This window comes from Artemia sp. Qi Xiang Cuo, chromosome 21 (assembly GCF_049724085.1).
Source record: "Artemia sp. Qi Xiang Cuo chromosome 21, ASM4972408v1, whole genome shotgun sequence".
Taxonomy (NCBI): domain Eukaryota; kingdom Metazoa; phylum Arthropoda; class Branchiopoda; order Anostraca; family Artemiidae; genus Artemia; species Artemia sp. Qi Xiang Cuo.
Window position 1 is genome coordinate 4,177,808 of NC_142814.1, and position 25,582 is coordinate 4,203,389.

Consider the following 25,582-nt stretch of genomic DNA (forward strand, 5'->3'; position numbering starts at 1 on the left):
GGGTTTCGGACAAGGCGGTTCTAATGGTGTACTTTTGATCTGACTCTTTTTTTAGGAGTTAGGGGTTTTTATATTTCTTAACATTGGACGTGATCGTCTCTTAATAGGTTGCTAGCTACCGCTGCAACCCGGATACTAACTACATCCAACGACTATAACGTCAATATTGTATATAAAAAATTAAGTTTTTCGTAAAAAATAATTGATTTAAGAAAAAAATTAAGCACAAATAGAACTAGATCTAGAGATTTCTTTTAAAATGAGCCATTGAACACTCTCTACGATGTTCCAGTGCCAAGCTATCTGTTCAAAAGAAGAAGAAGAAGAAAGAAAAAAATATCCCGTTTGTGGAGAATAACGTGGTTAAAGTCAATTTTCTTGATTTTCAAGCCAATATATTTTCTTTGTTATTCAAGCCAAAGGGCGGTAAGTTACCTTTATAGGGGTTTCGGACAAGGCGGCTCTAATGGTGTACTTTTTGTTTTGATCTGACGCCTTTTTTAGGAGTTAGGGGTTTTTATATTTCTTAGCATTGATCGTGATTGTCTCTTGCTAGGTTGCTAGCTACCGCTGCAACCCGGATACTTGAACAATGAGTGAGGGGTTAGTGACTCAAGGTACACTCCCTATGGGCTTGATTTGAGTATTGCATAGGGCCGGAAAAAATACAGTTGCAGCGCTGATAACAAATAGGAAAATATTACAAACAGGAAAAAGCCTACGGCTTTTTCTTCTTTGAAATAGTAAGAGACGAGCAACCTGGATTGACAACCCAGATTTAGGAGTTATGGGTTTTATATTTCTTAAAATTAGACATGATCGTCTTTTACTAGGTTGCTAGCTACCGCTGCAACCCGGTTTCCTATGCAAGTTAGTATAGGCAGGAGTTCGTTCTTTTTTGTAAAACCAATGATCGTCTTTTATTTTAAATCTTAATGTAATAAAAATAATTTATTTTAATTACAAGAAGTTTTTAACCCCATTAATTTTGCTTTAAAATGAGCCATTGAACAACTCTCTACGATGTCCCGGTGCCAAACTATCTGTTGAATTACTAACCTATACTATATTTAAGTGGCGTATAAAATTTAGTATAGGCAAGAGGTCGTTCTTTATTATAAAATCTTCAGAAACAACAATATAATTTCGTGTTTTTCTATTCACGTCATAGCTCTAATATAAAACTATGACGACATTCATTATTTATCTAGTAGGGTTTCAGACAAGGTAATTCTAATGATGTACTTTTGTTTTGATTTGACTCTATTTTTAGGAGTTTTGTTATATTTCTTATCATTGGACTCGTCTCTTATTAGATTGCTAGCTACTGCTGCAACCCAGATTCACATATATAGTTATTTATGAGAGGCAGCCTGGCCGAGTGGTCCAAGGCACTGGTGTTAGCCACCAGTCTCTTCGGATGCGTGGGTTCAAATCTTACCGCTGGTATACGATTATGTTTGAAAGACTGCAGTATGAAAAGACATCAAAAATGCAGTTTTTAGTGGAACATTTTTTTCTCTTTTAGAAATAATTTATTTTAGTTACAAAAGGTTTTTAACCCAATTAATTTCCTTTAAAATGAGATATTGAACAGCCCTTTACGTTGTTCCAGTGCCAAGCTATCTGTGGAAAAGAAAAAAGAAAAAAATATCCCGTTTAGGCAGAATGTTGTAGTAGCTGCCACTTTTCTTGATTTTCAAGCCAATATATTTCCCTTGCTGTTCAAGCCAAGGGACAGAAAGTTTCCTATACAGGGGTTTCGGACAAGTCGGTTCTAATGGTGTACTTTTTGTTTTGATCTGACTCCTTTGTTAGGAACTATGGGTTTTTATATTTCTTAACATTGGACGTGATCGTCTCTTACTAGGTTGCTAGCTACCGCTGCAACCCGGATTGCTAGCTACCGCTGCAACCCGGATAATGCTCTTTCCAGTATTTGAGAATGTCATCATTGGAGCTTCATCCCGGAATTTCATCTGCTAGGGACAATACGAACTTTTATATCGTCAAACATGTTTTTTTTTTTCAATCACATTTGCATTTTGTCATGAACTATTCTTGTAAAAAAAAAGTTGCAGTAAATACGTCATGGTTTCAGCGATAGCATCCTAGTAAAGAACGAGCCGCGCCCAATAGTAACCAAAAACTCAAAACGTGCTTTAAAAAAACTCTCTTGTGATAAAAAAAAAAAAATGGTAATTTGTAGCTAATTCAGGAATGGTAACTATTATTTATCGAGTAGTCCTAGTTAAAAAAGATTGTAGCGAAAACAAATTTCAAAACCAGCCCTGAGAATGGTGTTGGATCAAAACAAAACGTACACCAAAGGAATTATCATTGCCGAAAACTCCCTATAGATAACTTAAACCCTTCACCTTCATCAACAAGGAATTTTTTTTTTTTTTTTTTTTTTTTTTTTTTTGCCATGGCTAGTGGGAAACTGGAACAACATAGAGAGCAGTCGCTAAACTGCTATAGCATACCCAAGGCCATATTCAGGAGAGGGCTCATGGGATTAGAATCTCCCCCCCAATATCGGTCCGACTCATAAGAACGTAATAAAAATGCATAAAAACACATTTTTGATGTGTTTTTTAATGTTTTTTGTTCACTCCCCACCCCCCACCCGAACAAAATATCTAGATAAGCCCTGAGCCTAGCTTCTGGGAAAACATTAAAAATCAGCTCAAAAGAAATATCATTTGAGCAATTTAACAGCATCGGAAGTCCCCGGTCGTGCTACCCGTTTTATTGAAAACCTTGCCGTCAGAAGGTTGTATTATTTTTGCTGTATGTGCATTGAATACACAGCAATTTGCTTTAAAATTAGTAAAGATTGTGTTTTCTTTATTTTAAACCATCCTCTGTTTAGCTTTTCGAACTGCTGACACATTTGAGATCCCTTATCAAATTTTACCAAAATTTTTAGGGAAATATGGTTTATTAACTTGACAGCTTTGAGGGTTCCTTGTGTTGGTGAGTATATTCACTAATGGACCCGTTTTCTTTGAGACAGTCAGCTGACACTGTTGCTCGCAAAATGAATTCTAAGGTATCGAATGACCTTAATCTTTTTTATAAAAATATTCTGCGAATTGGAAGTATTGGTGTCCTTGTGGTCTGACGTCCCTGTGTCGCAGTATTTTGTTTGATCTTTTCATTTTTTATTATCCACCCCATTCACCTTCGAGAATTTTAACCCCATAAAATGCTATCCCATGACTTAACTAACTATCATCTTCTTACTTGGATAAGTACGGAGACGTGTTTGCATTTCCGAGCCCAGCTGTGTGTTGCTAAAGCAGATTCCGAAATCCGGGGCCTTTTTTTGTTAAGTGTGTACCACAGTTTAAAGAATTATCCAGTAAGTTTATCGTAGATCATTTCTGGTCTTCATTCTCAGTACGAACAAAAAGCTCCTCCCACTTATTTCTACATTAGCGGGTTAGTCTGTTTCCGTCAATCAATGAGAAATGGTTACTAAGTGCATTATTCATAATAGCGCGTTCCCACTTGTTTTGTGTCCAAGAGAAATCTGACTTGTCTACACATGAAAAGATCTAATACCGCTTACGTTTATATATGAAAAAACGATCTCTGGAGCACTCGCACCTTGGTCCGGGTTTTTATAATGGGTGAGATAGGGTATGATCATACTGCTAATTCTATAAACTGTGGTGTGTACTCAGGAAGAGGACATTTTGGACTGGTGGCTTGTCTTAAGAATCCTGGTTTCAAGATGTTATACTATATTTTAATCGCAATTCACTTGCTTGTCACTCTCCTCGAACTGTGAAACCCTGTGATATTGCTTATTCAGACCTCTACTTTGTCTACTTTAGTATTTATCGTTTTATAACAATTATTTTATTAATCATTATAATTATTACCAGTAATACCAATAAAGTAACTAATAATACGACTCCACCGACTGACCATCTGATGACATTTGTCCATTCTCTGTCATTCTTAGACTTTTTAATTCTAGTCCCATTGAGAAGTTTTATTTTTTCCATAATCCTTTCTTCAGCCAAAGCTTGTAAAATGTCCTCGTTATTAGGGGGATTAACATTATTAAAGCTTTTATCTTTATCTGTCTTTGTGACTGACGGTAATATGGATTCTGTTCTAGTTATGTTTCCAAATTTGTCTGAATTTTTTATTACTTCAAGTTTATCCGTTTGAGCTCTTATTATGGAGTATTGCTGTTGTAAAGAATTATCTGCAGTCTCTTCTTGTGCGTCATGTTTTTCTTTTGACTTTTGATTCATGAGTCCTCCTTGTAAACAGCCTAAGGATCCAAGGACCATCATCAACACTATCAATAAACAAGTTTTCATTTCTATCACAATCTTATCAAGGTGTTGCTCATGAATATGTTTCGTATTGGATATTTAGAAGCAATTTCTGTTTCAAATTTAGTTTCAAACTGTATTTTTTCCAAGTGAGTTTTTATAAACTTTATATTTGTCGTGTAAAATATATCTTGACAAAAAATAAATGCACTTAGCAAAATTTTGTTTATAACAAGGTCAAAGCATTATATTAAAATTTTGGAATTTATGTTTAAGACACCTGCATCTATGGATGTTCTGACATCTAAGGCAATATTTCGAACGGTCCCTACCATGTCATGATAAAATTATTTGAAAATTTAGTGCCTGCCAAAATATGAACCAGGAAATAAAACCACTAGATCGTCCAGAATATGGCCAATCTAGTCAATTAGGACCACACTGTCAAATCTACTCTCTACCAAAATATGAGCCATAAAACAAAATCACTATTTTTTCAAAATAGTTAGTGATTTGAATCTATCCGGGTTGCAGCAGTAGCTAGTAACTTAGTAAGAGACGACCATGTCCAATGTTAAGAAATATAATGACCCATAACTCCTGAAAATAGTCAGATCAAAACAAAAAGGACACTATTAGAACCGTCTTGTCCAAAACCCCTATATAGGAAACTTTCTGTCCCTTGGCTTAATCAGCAAGGGAAATATATTGGCTTGAAAATCAAGAAAAGTGGTAGCTACTACAGCATTCTGCCTAAACGGTGTCTTTTTTCTTTTTCTTTTCCACTGATAGCTTGGAACATCGTAGAGAGTTTTTCAATGGCTTATTTTAAAGGAAATTAATGGGATTAAAAACCTTTTGTAATTAAAACAAGTTATTTTTAAAATGGAATCCATTTTTTACAAAAAACTGCATATGTCATGTACAAGATTGATCAATGACGTCATATTCGTAGGTTGTAGCCAGGTCGTCTCTTAAGAAAAAGCCATAGGAAAAGCCAATTAAGAAAAGGCCATAAGCTTTTCCCTGTTTGTAATTTCACGTCAAACTAAGAACATATATATTAGAGAACAACCACCTTAAGTCCATCACATTTTTGGTCTTTCTGTTAATTAATAAGAGATAACGTTGTAATACAATGCAATTTCTGACAAAAACCTGCATTTTTATTTACAAGGTGGTAACACACATATCTTTTGACAATGGAATTATATCACATAACATGTATATAATATCACATAACATGATATTATAAAGATAATATAAGACATACATCCTTTGAAAATTGCTCTGCTTGGCAACATGGGGCCGGGTTTCAATTCCCACCGCAGCAATGTTGGGTGACAAGCTTGCTACTTGTCCCTGCAAAAAAGACTCAGCAACTAAAACGTCAATTCGCTGCCCTATTCGCCAACAATGGCTCAGAAGGGTCTTTATACTTTTATCCTTTGAAAATATGCTTCTCTGAGATATGATGGCATATTTGAGTGGCTTTGGTGCCTGATTTACTGGGGTTTGTCCTTTTCTAGATCTCACTAAGACAAAGACAAAGACTTTTTCCTGGGCTTGAAATATTTTTATATATTGGAATGAGAAGTCTTTAAAGTACTATAAAACTCGGCTGTTGAATGGCAATTGAATTGGAATAAGAAGTATTTCAAAAGCACTAGAAAACTTAACGTAAAGAGTGGGGGTTGAGAAGGGGTCAAACCCTCTCATAAAGGAAAACATTCTGTTTGTTTTAAAACGATTCAAGATTCATTTAATAATAATAGCTGTCGTAGCTACGGCTGACACCGAAACTAAATTACACTACCCTTTACAACAATATATATATATATATACACTAAGTACGATTAATAACACTAGTAAATAAAGGAACGAATGAATTGCTGAAACGATTTGTCCTGCAGCCTACTGGTTCCAGCTTATTCATGTGGCGTGTGTTTCTGTTGACTGTGGCGGTGGAGGGTAATAGGGATCGGTGTTTATCACTCGAAAGAACGGACTGCCCAAATTTGCACGTCAGCTGATAACTTCGTTCTTTAAGTGTTGGGATTTATAGAGCTGCGAGGGCTGAATCATAAGTAACATATTTGATTCCTAGAATGATGTTTAGGGCTCGTTTTTGCACTGTCTCAAGTTCATCATTAAGGAGGTCGATGTTATGCACTTGAGGCCGCCAAACTGGGCACACGCATATTCAAGCAGAGGACCAACGTAATACGTGTAAAAAACGTAACACGTTGCTAAAGTTTTAATGTGGCTCTTTTCATATAAGAAGTTGTTTTTTTCTCTAATTTAATATTCATTAATGATTACTGACATAGAGACAAGGTGAATACACTAATTGATCCCTTTTTCATGTACTTTCCGAAGATATTACTCATTTTACACACAAATGCACCCCTTCCCCTTGACAGTCGCTGTTTAGCCCTAGGATACGGTTTGTGTAAAACGAAAAACAAACACTTAAAAAATAAAATTCTTAATTTATAATGCACCCAATTAATCACATTATCATGTTTACTTCCATTGGTATGTACATTTGTAAAACATTTTTATATAATATTTGATATCTAATGCCTTTAATGAAGCATCAACAAAGTTGTAGAGATGAGTTTTTATACTTCGTATATCTTATGATGTGCAGTGGGCTGTAGCCTATATGGGTGACATGCTAACAGCAGTCCACATCAAGATTGTCAGGACCCAATAGCTCATGTGAAAATAGGATACTATATATGGTAATGTAGGTTAACAAAAAGAGCTAATTTAATGTATGTTAGTAAGAAAGCAGATATACAGGGCATTGAGTGAAAAAAAATGCACAAAAACAAAAGGATGCTGTACCTTTTATAGTAACAGCTGTTGAAATTCAGGCACTATGTGCTTAGTTAGGGGGGGGGTTTCGGGGGGTGGGGGGATTCTAGTTTAGATCCTTCTTGCTATCTTGGAAGATAGTTGAGTTAGGTGAATTAACCTTTTGGAATGAATCAAGGACCAAAAACATACCCTGGGAAGACACTACCAAGCTACTATATCTACTTTTTGTTTATTTCTAGGGCTTAGAAGACTGCAAACATGAAAGATCTATACCTATTTGAATTATAACCAAAAATGTTTACCTTAGTTTTTAGTTTTCAATCTCTTTTATTGGCTTTACTTTTTGAAAATGCAGTTCCTGTTGTTTCAGTAGAATTTCAATCTATATCAAGGTTTTTTTCTTAAGTTTAAGAAATAATGAAACCTTATAAATTTGGACTGATCAAAGATATGAGGTTCGAAACTTTTTTTTGTGGCTCGTCTGAGCACAAGATCTATTTTGCAAGGTTTGTATTTAAAGGATTGCTCAACGAATACACAATGACAATTATTTTCTTAAAACATTATACCTAAGGCAACTTAAGAATATGCTTAAAGGATGTGCAGATGTTTATAAGATTATAATTACCCCTATTAATAAAGTGTACTTCTAAGTTCAAGTGCTTAGTTCAAGTTCAAGTACTTAGGAATTACCATCCACGATTCAGGATCGTGTCAGCGAGAAGTCAAGATAAGGATCGGTCAGGCTAATGCATCTTTCAGGAAACTGTCTCAAATTTGGCGCAGCCAGAAGTACTCTCTCCCACTCAAGCTAAGGCTGTTCAACAGCAAAGTCCTCTCAATGCTTTGCTATGGTGCTGAAACTTGGAACATAGATGAAATACTTGAAAAGAAACTCCTCGCGTTCGAAAACATGTGCTTAAGGTGCATTCTAAATATCCTCTGGTCCCAAAAAGTAACAAACGCTACTAAACGGCAGAAGAAATCTCAGCCACTGGTAAAGTGATAAAATATAGGAAGTGGAGTTACCTCGGTCATGTGATCCGCATGCCCGAAACTCGACTACCGAAGGTCTTCCTTCAGTGGCAGTCACGTGGCACCAGAAAAAGAGGACACCCCAAAAATACCCTACGACGCAGCGAACGGGCTAACCTCACAAACTTCAATGCCTCAATCCAACCTGAATGGGAAAATGTCTGAGCGACCACAGCAATGAGAGATGACTGGATACTCTTCTTGGATGCCCTAAGTGCCTCTGGAGGCACAGGAGGATCTACGTTCCAAGGTAATCTTTCATTTCAAAAGAAGATAGAAAAACTTTACTTGTGAAATTTAACAACAAAACAAAGAAACATGTACATTTTCAACTGACGTTTACATTTCAAGCCTATAAAAGTAGCAAGCAGAAAGTAGAAATGATTTTTGGAGGCTTAGATGGGACTCAGAATATAAAGATGTGTTTTCTGTATAAAAATTTCTCATGAGGTTAAATACAAGTCGGCGTCAAACCATGACTAGATGGATGTAGTTTCCTGTAGAGTACTCCATTTTTACTTCTCCCCTTTACCTGCACCTTTTTGTTGGAAGTATATTCATCAGACGTAATTTGATGGTTGTGCAAAATTGTTAAGAACATTTTTTAAATTATCATAAATAACATATAGGATAATGCGGTGGCTACAAGTACCTGAAAACATAGTTTATGTTTTACGACAAACAAATATTTGCCGTAATAAAGAGCTCTCATTAGAGATTTAGAAAATGACAATTTCTATATATATGTATATGTATATACAAAATTGCTAACAAAAATGCTTCTCTCCCTTATATATATATATAATTAATTTAAAAACTTTTTCCACAAAATTAGTTTTTCAGTGAAAAGCAGAGCTCCATTGAACCAAAAATGAGCAGAAATCAGGTCAAATAATCTTCCAAGCGTAAAACTACCTTAAATCAGCTTCAATAAGTAAATGAAACCCCAAAACGAACAGAATTACAATAAATACCGATTTAAACTCAAAACGAGCAGAAATTAACATGAGTAGGATTGACACCCCCCGTGCCCCCTGAAGATCAGAACATAATTTACTTTACTGAAAACGAAATACATTTTAAATATTTTCATTTTATAACTTTGATAAATAAAAAATTATCAATACTTTAAGGAATAAATATCATTATATATGTATTAAACTGTCAATCCACGTTCATTTGTTTTTGTTTTTTCAGTAAAGTGCAAATCATATTCTGGTCTTCAGAAGCCATTCGAGGTTGAAAGAAAATGTGGCCGCTAAATTGGTCTCAGTGATGCACATGATAGATGGCTTGGCCAAATTCACTAAATGTAGGAACTGGTCAAACTTAGATCTGAGACCTCGTACATTGCATTGGGCTACCGTAAACGGGTCCGTTTGGATGGTCAGTGGACGTGCTACAGGTCGTCTTCGAAATAGCTGTTTGTTCCGAGGCTTTTTGTTGTTAATCATAACCAGGCAAAAGAAGCTTTGCCGGGTGGTTGCTCCAACAAAGCCCGTAAATCCATTGTCATGCATCAATAGACGGGGAACGGTGCCACCTGCCACGCACCTTAGTACCGTATCTTCAACATGGAGGTGGTACGCCATAATGGGTTAGGATTCGGCACAAGTGCCTCCCACCTTAAAAAATAGTTAATAGTTGGAAATTGAATCTTTAATACCCAAATTGATGTTGACATGTTACATTTGTTTTACTGAAAAAAAAAACAACAAACGTATGTGGATTGACAGAATAATATATATATATTGACATTTATTCATTAAAGGCTAGTTTTTTTATTTATTAAAGTTAAAAAGTGAAAACATTCAAAATGTTTTTTTTTCAGTAAAGTGCAAATTATCTTCTGGTCTTCAGAAGCCATGGGAGGCGTCAGCGGTATTCTTATGTTAATTTCTGCTCGTTTTGAGCAGAAATAATTAATTGTATATATATATATATATATATATATATATATATATATATATATATATATATATATATATATATATATATATATATATATATATATATATATATATATATATATATATATATATATATATATATATATATATATATATATATATATATATATATATATATATATATATATATATATATATATATATATACATATATATATATATATATATATATATATATATATATATATATATATATATATATATATATATATATATATATATATATATATATATATATATATATATATATATATATATATATACCTAAAAAGCTTTTGAAAAAAACAAAAAAACTATGTTTTCAGGTACTGGTAGCCACCGCATTATCCTGTATGTTATTTATCATAATTTTAAAGATTTATATATATATATATATATATATATATATATATATATATATATATATATATATATATATATATATATATATATATATATATATATATATATATATATATATATATATATATATATATATATATATATATATATATATATATATATATATATATATATATATATATATATATATATATATATATATATATATATATATATATATATATATATATATATATATATATATATATATATATATATATATATATATATATATATATATATATATATATATATATATATATATATATATATATGATATATATATATATATATATATATATATATATATATATATATATATATATATATATATATATATACCTAAAAGCTTTTGAAAAAACAAAAAAACTATGTTTTCAGGTACTGGTAGCCACCGCATTATCCTGTATGTTATTTATCATAATTTTACAATTTGTCTTAATAATTTTGCACAACCATCAAATTGCGCTTGATGAATATACTTCCACCTAAAAGTTATGGAAAAGGGGGAGGGAGAGGTGTAAAAATGGGATAGACTACAGAAAACTATATTTATCCAGTGAGGCTTTGACGCTGACTGATATTTAACCTCATGAGGGATTTTTATAAGGAATACATATTTTTATATTCTGAGTCCGATCTAAACCTCCAAAAATCATTTCTACTTTCTGCTCGCTATTTTCTTAGGCTTGAAATGTAAATTTCCATTGAAAATGTACATGCTTCTTTGTTTTGTTATTAAATAAAAATACAAGTTTTTTTCAGCTCAAAGTAAGGAGCAATATTAAAACTTAAAACAAACAGAAAGTATTACGTATATGAGGGTGGTTTCCCTCTCCTCAACACTTTGCTCTTTACGCTAAAGTTTTTCGACACTTTTAAAAAAGTTATTTATTGTTCTAATTAAACGACCCTTGTCTTTCAGGAGTGGTTTTTAAAGAATTGGGGGAAAATTCAAACTTTAGCGTGAAGAGCATTGCCTTGAGGAGGGGGAAACCCCCCTCATATATTTAAAGAGAAATTACTAATAATTTTGCACAACCGTCAAATTGTTCTTGATGAATATACTTCCACCTAAAAGATATGGAAAAGGGGGGGGAGGTGTAAAAATGGATAGACGACAGAAAACTATATTCATCCAGTGAGGCTTTGACGCTGACTGATATTTAACCTCATGAGGAACTTTTATAAGGAAAACACATTATTACATTCTGAGTCCCAGCTAAACCTCCAAAAATCATTTCTACTTTCTGCTTGCTATTTTTTTAGGCTTGAAATGTAAATGTCCATTGAAAATGTACATGCTTCTTTGTTTGTTATTAAATAAAAATACATGTTTTTTTCAGCTCAAAGTAAGGAGCAATATTAAAACTTGAAACAAACAGAAGGTATTACGTATATGAAGGTGGTTTCCCCCTCCTCAACACTTTGATCTTTAGGCTGAAGTTTTTCGACACTTTTAAAAAAGTTATTTATTGTTCTAATTAAACGACCCTTGTCTTTCAGGAGTGGTTTTTAAAGAATTGGGGGAAAATTCAAACTTTAGCGTGAAGAGCATTGCCTTGAGGAGGGGGAAACCCCCCTCATATATTTAAAGAGAAATTTCTTTTTAAGTTTTAATGTTGCTTTTTACTTTGAGCTGAAAAAACTTATTTTTTCTATTTAATTTCTGACCGTTTTAAATGACGCCAGGAAATCTGGCGGAAAAATTCCCCTCCACATGAAAATATCCTCTAAACAATTCAATCCTGGTAAAAATTTATCCCGGAAAATTACCCTTAACTTATCCAGGTGTAAAATTGAGTCGTTAAAGAGAAAGCAAGACATAAAGATATTTCGTATAAGAATTCTGGCGAATTCCTCCTGTATAGAATTTCCCCTGGATAGTTCACCCCCCGGAAACTTCCATCTCCTTGATAAATTCTCCCCGTGCAAAATCCCCCCAGCAGAAAATTCGTCCTCTCCTCGCCGCTTGAAAAATGCATGCATACTTCCAATAAAAAATACTATACGTAAACAATAGGCAAATTTTATAACTTAAAGACTTTTACCCTGGGGCTGTGGGGGGGGGGCGTCAAGTTATCTTCAAAGGAACAGTTATTAGGCCTTTCAACTATGCTGAACAAAACAGCTATCTTAATATTTTGATCGGATGATTTTGGAAAAAAGTGGCGTGGGATGTGGCGGCGTAAAGAGCACGCCCTTCATATACGAAAACTCCCCTCATATACGTAATAATTTTTGTTCGTTTTCAGCTTTTATGTTGCTTCTCACTTTGAGCTGAAAAGAACTTGTTGTTTCAATTTAATTTCTGATCGTTTTAAATAACGCCAGGAAATCTGGCGGAAAAATCCCCCTCCCCATGAACATATCCTCTGGACAGTTCAATCCTGGTGAAAATTTACCCCGGACAAATACCATTAACTTATCCAGGCGTAAAATTGAGTCATTAAAGAGAAAGCAAAATATATAAATAAATTTCTATAAGTATCCTGGCCAATTCCCCCAGTATAAAATTTCCCCTGAAACTTTCACCCCCTGGAAACTTCCATTTCCTTGGTAAATTCTCCCCGTGCAAATTCCCCCCAGCAGAAAATTTGTTCCTCTCCTTACCACCTGAAAAATGCATGCATACTTCCCAATAACAAATACTATACGTAAACAATAGGCAAATTTCATAACTTTAAGACATTTCCCCTTGGGACTTGGAGGGTGAAGTTATCTTCAAAGACATAGTTATTTGGCCTTTAAACTATGCTGAACAAAATAGCCATCTCAAAATTTTGATCGGATGATTTTGGAAAAAAGTGGCGTGGGAGGCGGTGGCGTAAAAAACAAGGCCTTGAGGAGGGGGAAACTCCCCTCATATACGTAATAATTTTTTTTTGTTTTTAGTTTTAATGTTGCTCCTTACTTTGAGCTGAAAAAGAACTTGTTTTTTTCTATTTAATTTCAGATCGTTTTAAATAACACCAGGAAATCTGGCGGAAAAATTCCCCTCCACATGAAAATATCCTCTAAACAATTCAATCCTGGTAAAAATTTACCCTGGACAATTACCCTTAACATGTCCACGCGTAAAATTGAATCGGTCAAGAGAAAGCAGGACATAAAGATATTTCGTATAAGAATTCTGGTGAATTCCCCCTATATAAAATTTCCCCTGAATAGTTCACCCCCCGGAAACGTCCATATCCTTGGTAAATTCTCCCCGCGCAAAATCCCCCCAGCAGAAAATTCGTCCTCTCCTCGCCACTTGAAAAATGCATGCGTACTTCCAATAACAAATACTATACGTAAACAATAGGCAAATTTTATAACTTAAAGAAATTTCCCCTGGGGCTTTATGGGTGGGGGTCAAGTTATCTTCAAAGGAACAGTTAATAGGCCTTTCAACTATGCTGAACAAAACAGCTATCTTAATATTTTGATCGGATGATTTTAGAAAAAAGTGGCGTGGGAGGCGGCGGCGTAAAGAGCAAGCCCTTTAGGAGGGGGAAACCCCCTTCATGTACGTAATAATTTTTGTTCGTTTTCAGCTTTTATGTTGCTTCTCACTTTGAGCTGAAAAAAACTTGTTTTTTCAATTTAATTTCTAATTGTTTTAAATAACGCCAGGAAATCTGGTGGAAAATCTCCCTCCCCATGAAAATATCCTCTGGACAATTCAATCCTGGTGAAAATTTACCCCGGACAAATACCATTAACTTATCCAGGCGTAAAATTGAGTCGTTAAAGAGAAAGCAAAATATATAAATAAATTTCTATAAGTATCCTGGCGAATTCCCCCAGTATAAAATTTCTCCTGAAACTTTCACCCCCTGGAAACTTCCATTTCCTTGGTAAATTCTCCCCGTGCAAATTCCCCCCAGCTGAAAATTCGTTCCTCTCCTTACCACCTGAAAAATGCATGCATACTTCCCAATAACAAATACTGTACGTAAACAATAGGCAAAATTCATAACTTTAAGACATTTCCCCTTGGGACTTGGAGGTTGAAGTTATCTTCAAAGACATAGTTATTTGGCCTTTAAACTATGCTGAACAAAATAGCTATCTCAAAATTTTGATCGGATGATTTTGGAAAAAAGTGGCGTGGGAGGCGGTGGCGTAAAGAGCAAGGCCTTTAGGAGGGGGAAACCCCCCTCATATACGTAATAATTTTTGTTCGTTTTTAGTTTTAATGTTGCTCCTTACTTTGAGCTGAAATAGAACTTGTTTTTTTCTATTTAATTTCAGATCGTTTTAAATAATGCCAGGAAATCTGGCGGAAAAATCCCCGTCCCCATTGAAATATCCAGTGGACAATTCAATCCTTGTGAATATTTACCCCGGACAATTACCCTTAACTTTTCCAGGCGTAAAATTGAATCGTTAAAGAGAAAGCAAGACATATAAAGAAATTTCGTTTAAGTATTCTGGCAAATTCCCCCAGTATAAAATTTCCCCTGAAACATTCACCCCCTGGAAACTTCCATCTGCTTGGTAAATTCTCCCCGTGCAAAATCCCCCCAGCAGAAAATTGGTCCTCTCCTCACCACCTGTAAAATGCATGCATAGTTCCCAATAACAAATACTATACGTAAACAATAGGCAAATTTTATAACTTAAAGACATATCCCCAGGGGCTGTGGGGGGGGGTCTTAGTATCTTCAATGACATAGTTATTGGGACTTTCAACTATGCTGAATAAAATAGCTATTTCAAAATTTTGATCGGAGGATTTTGGAAAAAAGTGGCGTGGGAGGCGGCGTAATTGCCCTCCAAATTTTTGGTCATTTAAAAAGGGAACTAGAAGTTTAAATTTTTGTTAGAATGAGCCCTCTCTCGATGTTCTAGGCCCACTGGGTCGAATATGATCACCCCTGGAAAAAAAACAAATAAACACGTATCCGTGATTTTTCTTCTGGCAAAAATGCAAAATTCCATATTTTGGAAGATAGAGGTTAAACCTCTACAGTAGGGTTCTCTGATACGCTGAATCTGATGGTGTGATTTTTATTCAGACTGTGTGACTTTTTGGTGGTGTTTACCCCCTTTTTTTGAAAGGTAAATTTTCTCAGGCTCGTAACCTTTGATGGGTACAGCAAAACTTAATAAAAGTTACCACGAGCTGTTAGATTAGATTTCACAACTTAAACTTTTCTGTTTTCTTTAGAAATCAAAGATTGGGTTTACTTGAGAAATTAAGGGTCTACTTGAGATATTTAAAAAATGAACATGGGCCTTTGGTAATTCAATTTACGTGACGTCATCATAAATCAATTTTCTAAATTGATAGATAAAATGAAAAATTATATGACGTCAGCCTAGCTGTATACAACAAAAAACTTGTTTCAATCCGAGCAAACGGTGATTAATTCTGAAAAAGTTGATAATACTCTGAAAGAGACTGCTGGAAGTAACCTGAATTACAACATTAAGATTGATAATATTCTGAGGACATTATCAACACTTCGTGATTCGCAAGCAGCAAAAGTGAACAAGTTGATTTCGGACGTAGAACTTCTTAAGAACGAAATGAGCCAGGAAGAACAAAATGAAACCCCACGAAAAGAGAATTCTGATGAAGCCAAGAAAACTAATGGCGGAAACTCAAACTTGAATATAAAGAAATTAAGGTGTGCCAAAGGCCACAATTTGTACGAGAGTTCCAACAGAAATCAAGCTCAAGAAGAAGGTTTACCTTTAATCCAGAATAAATTTGAGCCCAGGAGTCAGAACAAAGTAAGCCAGGATCAAGAAGTACCTTCAGATAATTGGTTGCAGCATGGTACAAAGCTTTGCTCAAGGAAAGAACCTTCTTCTAGTGATGGAAAGGATGAGAGTGCCAGCACATCGAAACCAAAAAAACGCAGAAGAAATATTTCAGCCAAAAAGCGAAAAAGTTCTATCCAAGACTCATTTTCAGATAGTTGGTGGAGGCAGGGTACAAGGCCTTGTTCAGAAGAAGAGCCTCCTTCCAGTGGCGAAAAATGTGCTGGGCCCAACAGTTCAAATGAAGAAAACCACGTAAAAATAGACACTGTCACAAAAAAAAAGACAGTTTAATGGAAAGAGCAATCGTCAATAATGATAACCTGGACGAAATCGCAAATTCAAATGTATATGTACCACCTTGTAGAAGAGGCGCGAACTACAAAAAAGAAGAGCCGTATACTGGTCCCAGAGTCATTGTAATTAGGCAGCCGAGAGGGCCAGATGGAACTAAAGGTTTTAAAAAAGAGTATTTTCAAAACTATCACCAAACACATGCTGATGTTGATGATAGGGGTCTATCTCCAGAACGAAATTCTGTTGAATGAATTAGTTCCAATTATGCTCTGTTCTTTTATTTATGTTAAAATGTGTTAAATAAATGTACAAAGAACCCAAATGTTGTAAATTATACAAACAATGAGGGGTGAAATTTTTTCGATTCGACAATATTTATAAGGGGTTTAAGGCTATTTTCTAAAATTCGCCTATATTAGATTTCATAACGAGCCTTTATTATTGAGGCTATTCGACATAACAGTTACCATTCCTATATCAGTTAGAAATGGCAATTTTTACTCAAAATGCTTTTTTTTCAAATGATTGTTAAGTTTTTGGTTACTATGAGCAGGGGTTCGTTCTTTACTTCTTAAAGCTGTTGTTACAACCATGACAAGTCCAGGCTGACTACTTCCTCTCTACTTCTTAACCTGGAAGTACAATAGCTTACTATTATGCCAGAAGGCTACATTTTCCGGATCCACGGCAGTTTTATTCATGCCCTAAGTTTCACCCCTACTTCTTTCAAACTTTAATGCCTTTTCTACTTTCCCTGCTTTCCTTTTATTCTCATATGATCCACCAATCAAAAGTTCCTGTACAAACCCCTCCTATTTTCTACCAAGCTTAGAGTGTTTTCACTGACATAGCTAAAGGTCCAAACTGAGACCCGGTATAGACTCCACCATAGTCCAAAAATCAGAATTTCTGTGCGTTCATGAACTAAATAGGGATAATAAATTGCCCAGGGTTTGTGCAACTATAATTTCGTTTTGCAGTTATCGTCGAATCTACCTTCAATGAAATAAGACGTTTTTCCAGGAGAAAATACTTTTGATTTTACACCAAATGTGCTTGATGTATTTAATACTATATAGGCCTACAGATACATGTTCGGTCGTGTAGCTCAAACTCACCTGCAACAACCCACTGCAGTGCCAGGAATATGATTCCGTTGATGAGATTATGCGAAAGAGTCTATATACTAATCAAAACAAAAAGAAGGAGAAGTTGCTACAAGTATATTGTCATATACAAAATATTTCAATGTCACAACTAAACGTTAGAGGGGCGCAGACTTGTTTAACAAGGGGTACAAGGCAGCATTAAAAGAAACAATTACGGCAACAATAACTCAGATACACCTAAAAGCAGAAGGTTTTTAATTTATTATGCAGAAACAACTGTGAGTATTTTAACATTAGAAAATTTACCAATTTTAAATTTTGTTTCATGAAGCTGTTGAATTTTAGTCTATTCTAAGAAAAAAAATACGAAGAGAAAAAATTCACTATATCAAGATGAAATAAGTGATTCCCTGACGTAGTAATATGTGAGAATGTTTTAGACTACCTCAGCATACTTTTTTACTACTACTACTACTACTAACAACTCACCGCAGCACCAAGCCGCCTGAGGCCAACACAGCTACGTACGCTCCTCCTCCATCCCAATCGATTCAAAACCTCCCTTTTTACACCCTTCCATGAAGTTTCCATTTCCTTTAAATCTTTCTTTATGACGTTCTCCCGCCCCAGACTAGGACGATCTGCTTTCCTTTTAGACCTAGACAGTTGGCCGAAAAGAACAATATTCGGCAATCTGTCACCCTTCATCCACACAACGTGCCCTAGCCACCTCAACCTTTCTTTCATTATAGCCCTAGAGAGCGGTATTGAACCACCTTTTTCGTATACCCTATTGGTTGAAAAACGGTCAGTCGGGTACCCAGCCGGGAACCCAGAACAATCCTTAAGCAATTTGTCTGGAAAACATCTAGCAAATCTTCATCCGCTTTTCGAAGCGCCCATTCTTGAGAGCCACATTTGACTACTATTTGCAACCAAAAGTTTGTTACCAACGGACAGGTCAACTTCAGATGTACCGTTATTTGTAGTGTGGTTTCAGTATCTAGTTACAGTATTATTTTGCTGTCTTTTGTAAATCTTAACAAAACTTTCAAAAAGCAATCTCCTTTCCGGAGTTTAGCTTCAGTACAGACTTTGAGATATGTACTGCCTCTATCATTGATTTTCATACCTACAAAAACGTTCAAAGGTTTATGTTTTGAAGTATGTTGGAGTTTGGTTTTAGTATGTTGGAAGATCATTGACAACCGTCTTTAATGTCCTAAGGACATTTATTATTCTCAAAACAGAAAAATATGTTGGATCCTTTAAATCTTTGTTGTCAAAGACTCCACATTTTTGGAGTGATGCCATCTCTTTTTGTATCCCTCAATGCCATTTAAACTAAGAAGGTTATAGAACACGTAAATTATAATATATAGAATTTAACATTTTTCAGTAATGTTAATGCTTCACTGTCTTTTCTTCCATTAATAGCAATTGCTGGTGAAATTGGAGCTATGAGAGATTTTAAATATTTTTCTGATTGTTATTATTGGACAAAATGATTTTAAGGGGTGTTTTTGGTTTTGTTATTGGATCCGTGCCTGGTTTCCAGATCAAGGTTACTTCGCCTAAGAATCGACATAGATAAAAATGAAAAGCTTATATAAGAATTACGATATTATTATGAATGAATAAAAAGCCTATAATTAACAGAAACGAACAGGAATAATCACGTCAACCTTAAACTGGACATGAATTACATATGGGATAACCCCTCCCCGTCCTCCACTCCCTAATGCCTACTGCCATTTGTGCTTTTCTGAAACCAATAGATAATTTGAAGAGTTTTTCTTTTATTACATGAAAAGCGAGAGATTCAAAATATCAATCTTACAGGAAAAGCAACAAATCTTAACTGCAAAAACAGAAGTATTTTAGAAGTTCTTAGGGAAAAACAGAAGTTGTTAGGAAAAAAAAACAATCAATCTTAGACACCTATTACATTTCGTCCAAAAAAGAATTTCGTCCGAAATTCTTTATCCTAAGAAATTTTAGAACGCCAAATAATAGATTTAGAAGCCACCTGTTTAGTCAGCAGAAACAATTTGTTTTTGAATTGGTGATTCAATAAATTTTTTGGCTAGTTTTGAAGGGAATGGATTTAAAAAAAAGTAAAAAATGATGAAAATTAATTGCATTTTTGAACATTGAAACATGATTGTTTGTTTTAATGCAGTAATGTGAAAAATACAAAAAAAAAAATCTTGGGAATTGGGAAAAAATAAAAAATTGCAGAACTGCAAACAAAATTGCTCAAATTTTAGCCTTTAGGGATTGGCGACGCATCGTAGCGTTTGTTCGTATCTCTGTGCATTGTATTAGACTTGATCATTCATTTTAATTTCTGTTCGTTTTGGGTTGTCTTATTGGTCCATAGTAATTTCTGATCACTTTAAGTTCAACTTATTCTGTGGATTAGTTTCTGCTTCTTTAGGTTTTAAACTCTTTCTGTACGTTTAGATTAGTGTCCCCAATTTTCAAGTTTCATTTGACATGAAAATTGTCAATTGACACACTGACAGTCATAGAAACATTGACCCATATGACATTGACAGTCACATTATTTGCATTCGACAGTGTTGGTGCTGCAGTAGTGCCAGTGCATCAAACTTTGACAGTCATTGACAGTCACAATTGACACACTGACAGTCATAGACACATTGACCCATATGACATTGACAGTCACATTATTTGCATTCGACAATGTTGGTGCTGCAGCAGTGCCAGTGCATCAAACTAAGCAAATTGCGTCAAACTTTACACCATTGACCAGATAGAAGGAGATAAAACATCATTTCCAAATTAAAAAAAAATAACAGTTGACAAAAATGCAAAATTACTGAATTTTTCCTTTGTCGACTGTGAAAACTTTTTTCACGGTTCAATTCAGTCTTGCGTCATCTATAGCTCCACATTTTCTCTGTTCACATTTTTTCGTCATTACAGCTCCACATTTTTTATAGCTCCGTCATTTATAGCTCCACATATAGCTCCACATATGGATGTCAACATTTTCTTCCCTTCTGATACCACTCTCTAGGGACCATGACAAAGCAGAGAACCTTATCCTTGATGCTAATATTTCTATTAATAAATCGATGCTTGATTTCAAATTACTTAATATTGTTACATGTGTGTCTATCGGTTTTCTTCAATTTACACGCTGATGTTCCCGAGGCCCTTAAAATTAACCATTCTACATATTATCTTGGTAACTATGATAATATTCAGCCTGGCTGTTTGTCCGTCTGCAGCCCTGGCTACTTGTCCGTCTGCCTGGAATACTTTACCTGAGTTGGCTAGAAAGTGTTATTCGTTTGCTACATTTAAAAGATTATAAAAACATTTTCGATCTCCGTTTATTTCTTTTTCTTTACCGCACAGATGGGGTTGATGTCTTTAGTTCAACCTGGAATTGTGAGGTGTTTCGATTATTCGGCACGGCATTTTGCTCCAGTTTGGTCTTCGGCGGTTAGTCAGTGAATGACACTTCCATTTTTTGTGTCTGTGTGTATAGACATTTTATTTTTTTCCTTTTTTACATCCGTCTTTTTTTGCTCTTTCTCCCTGCATTCCAGGCCATAGAGCCTTGCGGGGGGAGAAGTATTAAATCGAATCACTGGCAAATAATACCCAGTTTTGTTGTATTAGTAAAATCTTATTTATAAGGATTTATTACCAGTTGAGATTAAGATTAATGTTTCTAATCTTGAGAAATCCCATACAAAACGATCGTAATTTTTCAATATTACTTGTCCAATCTTCATCATTCGTGAAAAATTGCTGTTTTCGAGAAGTTTCTAGCTGGTTCCAAGATTGAACCAAACAGGGTCACACTCAGGGAAAGCACCCGGGTTTCGAGCACCACGTGTGCCTGAAATTACCCCAACTATCAGGGCACTTCCTATTCAAATTATCAAACAGACAACGGTTTTTTTTATAACTGCATCCTCTCCAAAAAAGGTCCTTTTTACGTACCTGGCACTAATTCATTTGGTGAACAATTTCTTAGACTTCACTGCTTTTCTATTTACAATTTAAACAAAAATATATTAAAGCGGGAAAACGGGTAAATTCGTTTTAATAAGACAGTAAAAAAAACAGCAAATTTTTAGCAGAAAAACAATGATAAAAGTCTGGACATTTCGGCTTCACACCTGGAAGTCTTTGTCAACGAAAATAAAACTAGCTTAAAAACATAACTTAAAGAAAATGAAAAAAGAAAGTAAAACTCACATTTAAACAATATCCGGCATGATTAAGCATCAAGTAGAAATAATAAAACAAGAAGGCACGACGTCCACCAAGGCCGTATCCAGGGGGGGGGTTACCCGGTTTGAACCCCCTCCCCCCCGAAATTTTTGACCGACTCGAAAATAAGTCGAAAATTAGTAAAACCTAGGTAAAAATCAGTAAAATAAGTCGAAAACTGAGTCAAAAATTAGTAAACCCCCCCCCCAAAAGTCAAAAATTAGTAAAATCCCCACTGAACAAAAATCATGGATACGGCCCTGACGTCCGCTGTTCGTATACTATTGTATGTCTGAATTATCTTCTGATATATAATTTCTGTTTGGGGCAATGGAAGATTTCTGCTGGGTATTAATTGCAAGGGGTTTGATCCCAGCTGCTACAGATCCCTGGATTTGTAGTTGCGTGAGAGAATATGTATTAGAGTCTCCAAATAATCAAAGAAGCAGAAGAAGGCTTTCAAGACAAATAATATTTTTCATGTAAATAGACGCTGGTTATTTATTTTTAATTAAGAATTTCTGTTCATGAGTTCGGTTTCCTCTAGAAAATTAGTTTTTCTTTTTGCTGCTATAGTCTACAGTCGTTAAAAACTATTTTTTGTTATTTGAAGTCAGACATTCATCATGAAAATTCTTATTCAATGAAAAAAGAAGTTGCATTTGGAAAATATTGAAAAAATGCCGTGACCAGGATTCGAACCTGGGTTACTACGGCCACAACGTAGGGTCCTAACCACTAGACGATCACGGCTTGTAAAGTCAGATGAAACATAATTAATTTCTTTAAGTACAAGAGTTTTGGTCACTGTGTTTTTAGTGGTTAATTAATGGACGATGCCTTTTTTTATGCTGATTACGAATATCATAATCATTTCTATCGGAAATGACTTTTGCCCCCCCCCCTATCTATGCCAATTCTGGGTATATTTTTCTATATCAGGGTGGCGGGGTGGGGGCAAAGTTTAAACTTACCTCCCATTAACATCAGAAACAAAATTTGCCTCCACCCCCCCTAATGCAGAAATATATACCCTGAATTGGCATCTATAGGAGGGGGGCTGAATCCATTTCCGATAGAAATGATTATTATATTTGTAATCAGCATAAAAAAAGGCATCGAGTGGTATATTCACTTTATGCGTAAGTCAATAATATGATTTGGTAGATATTTACCAAGAAAAAAACGTGCATTTAGCTAGGCATTAGGGGGAGAGGATTGGGAAAAAACTCAAAAATTTTAAAAAATTGTCACCTTAGAATTGTTTTTAACCATGGAAATAGAAAGGGATACTGCCGATAGAAAAAGAATGACAATTTACTTTATTGCCTCTTCTGAAGTAAACAATTTAATATCAAATTATTTACTCCGTTACATTCAGAAATTGCTAAATTTCTAGGTGACCCTATAATTTATGTAGGATGAAAGTGAAAACATCATTTGATGCCTTTTTATGCTCTTTCATATTTCAATAATCACTTCTTTCACAAATTACATCTTGAGCCCTTATAGGGGTCCCAAAGGTATTTCATTTTTGTAACCACACAAAGAAGTTATAACCTAAACCTGCAAAATACTTGATTTTCAATTCAAACTGTTTTCTTACTGTTTCAAGTTTTTCAAATGCCATCAACAAAAATGGCATTGAATTTTGCAATTCAAAATTGCCGCTGACAATTCTAATATATTCCAGTTCAGGGGATATATTTGCACATTTGGGGGTGGGGAGGTAAAGTTCATGGTAAATTTGCAGTGGGCCATATAATTTAGCTAGGATGAAACTGAAAATTTCATTTAATACTATTTTTATGCTCTTTCAAAATTCATGTAAAATACCTCCGGGCCCCTTTTTGGGCTCTAGATGCAATTTGCGAGTGAAGCGATTATTGAATTATGAAAGAGCACAAAAAAGATATAAAATTATATTTTCACTTTCATCCTAGCTAAATTATAAGGCCACCTAGAAATTTACCCAGAAATTTTCTATTAGTCAGGCTTTCAGAGTCGCTTCCACGTTCCACGTTAGCTGTATTCTACCCCCTCCACCTCCCCTAATGCCAAGATTTAGCTCTGTGCTCCATCCAGACGAATGTTGAGTAAATATATAGTGCTTGACCACTTCCGAAGGAAACAGGCTAAACAAATAAAAGTAGTACCCCTAGATTCTATATTCGTGATTCTAGATTCTAATATCACGGTTTCTAATTTGAATGTACCACTCCCTTACCCCTGATGGTCCAAGGTATAGCTTGGTGCTGGTGCATAATAACGACACTTCTATATACTGATGAGAGACGAAACCCGCCTGACGGGTTATTTTCAAGAGACCGCTATTGAGGAATAGAATGCAAAGCCTAGTTCTCATTGCGTTTACGATATTTAAACAGTTCTTTTTTGGTGTTTAGGGGGGGGGAGATACCTAGGTTAGGTTACGTATTTAATATGTGCTATGCTTTAACCCCCCCCCCCCCCCCACCCCCTAATGTGCAAATATACAGCCCAAATGTGTTTCTAAGCTATTATATATTCATCCTATTTTATTTCATTAGCATTAACCAAAGATGACTTCTTTAGAAGTGTCGTTATCAAACAGTTCGTGGTAACGAACTGTAAGTAAGGAGCGACCCGGCTCAATGGTAACCGAAACTCTAGAAAACGGGTTTTTGATACCAATAGATATATCAAAAGAATCAGATTTCAATGCTGATTTCAAATATATAACTTTCATCAAGTTTAGTGCTACCCATCAAAAGTTACGCGCCTGAGAAAATTTGGCTGATTTTCAAAAAAAGGGGGAAAAACCCCTAAAAGTTATAGAACCTTAATGAAAATCACACCATCATATTCAGCGTATCAGAGAACCCTACTGTAGAGGTTTCAAGCTCCTATATACAAAAATGTGGAATTTTACATTTTTCGCCAGAAGAAAGATCACGGATGCGTGTTTATTTGTTTGTTTGTTTGTTTGTTTTTTTTTTTCCCAGGGGTGATCGTATCGACCCAGTGGTCCTAGAATATCGTAGGAGGGCTCATTGGAACGGAAATTAAAAGTTCTAGTGCCCCTTTTTAAGTGACCAAAAAAATGGAGGGCAACTAGGCCCCCTCCCACGCTTATTTTTTTACCAAAGTCACCCGATCAAAATTTTGAGATAGCCATTTTGTTCAGCATGGTCGAAAATATGATAAATATGTCTTTTGGGATGACTTAATCCCCCGAAGTACCCAGAGGGAGGGCTAAAAGATATGAACTTTACCCAATGTTAACATATAGTATTGGTTATTCGGAAGTATACAGAAGTTTACAGGAGGTTTTTTTTCTGGTAGTGGGAGGGAAGGGTGGGTCGGGGGGTATGGTGGAGGATCTGGTCAAGAAGGAAGTGGTAAGGGGGGAAGGAAACGCGCCCTGAAGGGGGCGCCGGACTGGCCAGCATTATTTATTGGTTATTGGGAAGTATACAACCATTTTCAGGAAGGATTTGTTCTGGAGGGGGGGCTAGAGAAGGGAGTTACTCTGGAGAATATTTCCGTGGAGGATGTTTCTTTGGGGAAAGGGACATTTCTATGAAGGGGGCGCCGGATTTCCAAGCATTATTTAAAAAACGATCAGAAATTAAATAAAAAAAAAAACCAAGTTTTTTCAACTGAAATGTAA

General features: G+C 35.1%; 1 protein-coding gene and 1 non-coding gene across 2 annotated transcripts in view; one reads left to right on the forward strand and one right to left on the reverse strand.

Moving 5' to 3' along the window:
• The window catches only part of LOC148939167 (lachesin-like), a 336,515-nt gene that overhangs the window by 171,048 nt on the left and 139,885 nt on the right, over window positions 1-25,582 (forward strand). The gene's annotated exons all lie outside the window — the stretch shown is intronic.
• TRNAH-GUG (transfer RNA histidin (anticodon GUG)) lies at window positions 22,612-22,683 on the reverse strand. The gene has a single exon. It is a non-coding gene; the product is annotated as a tRNA-His (tRNA).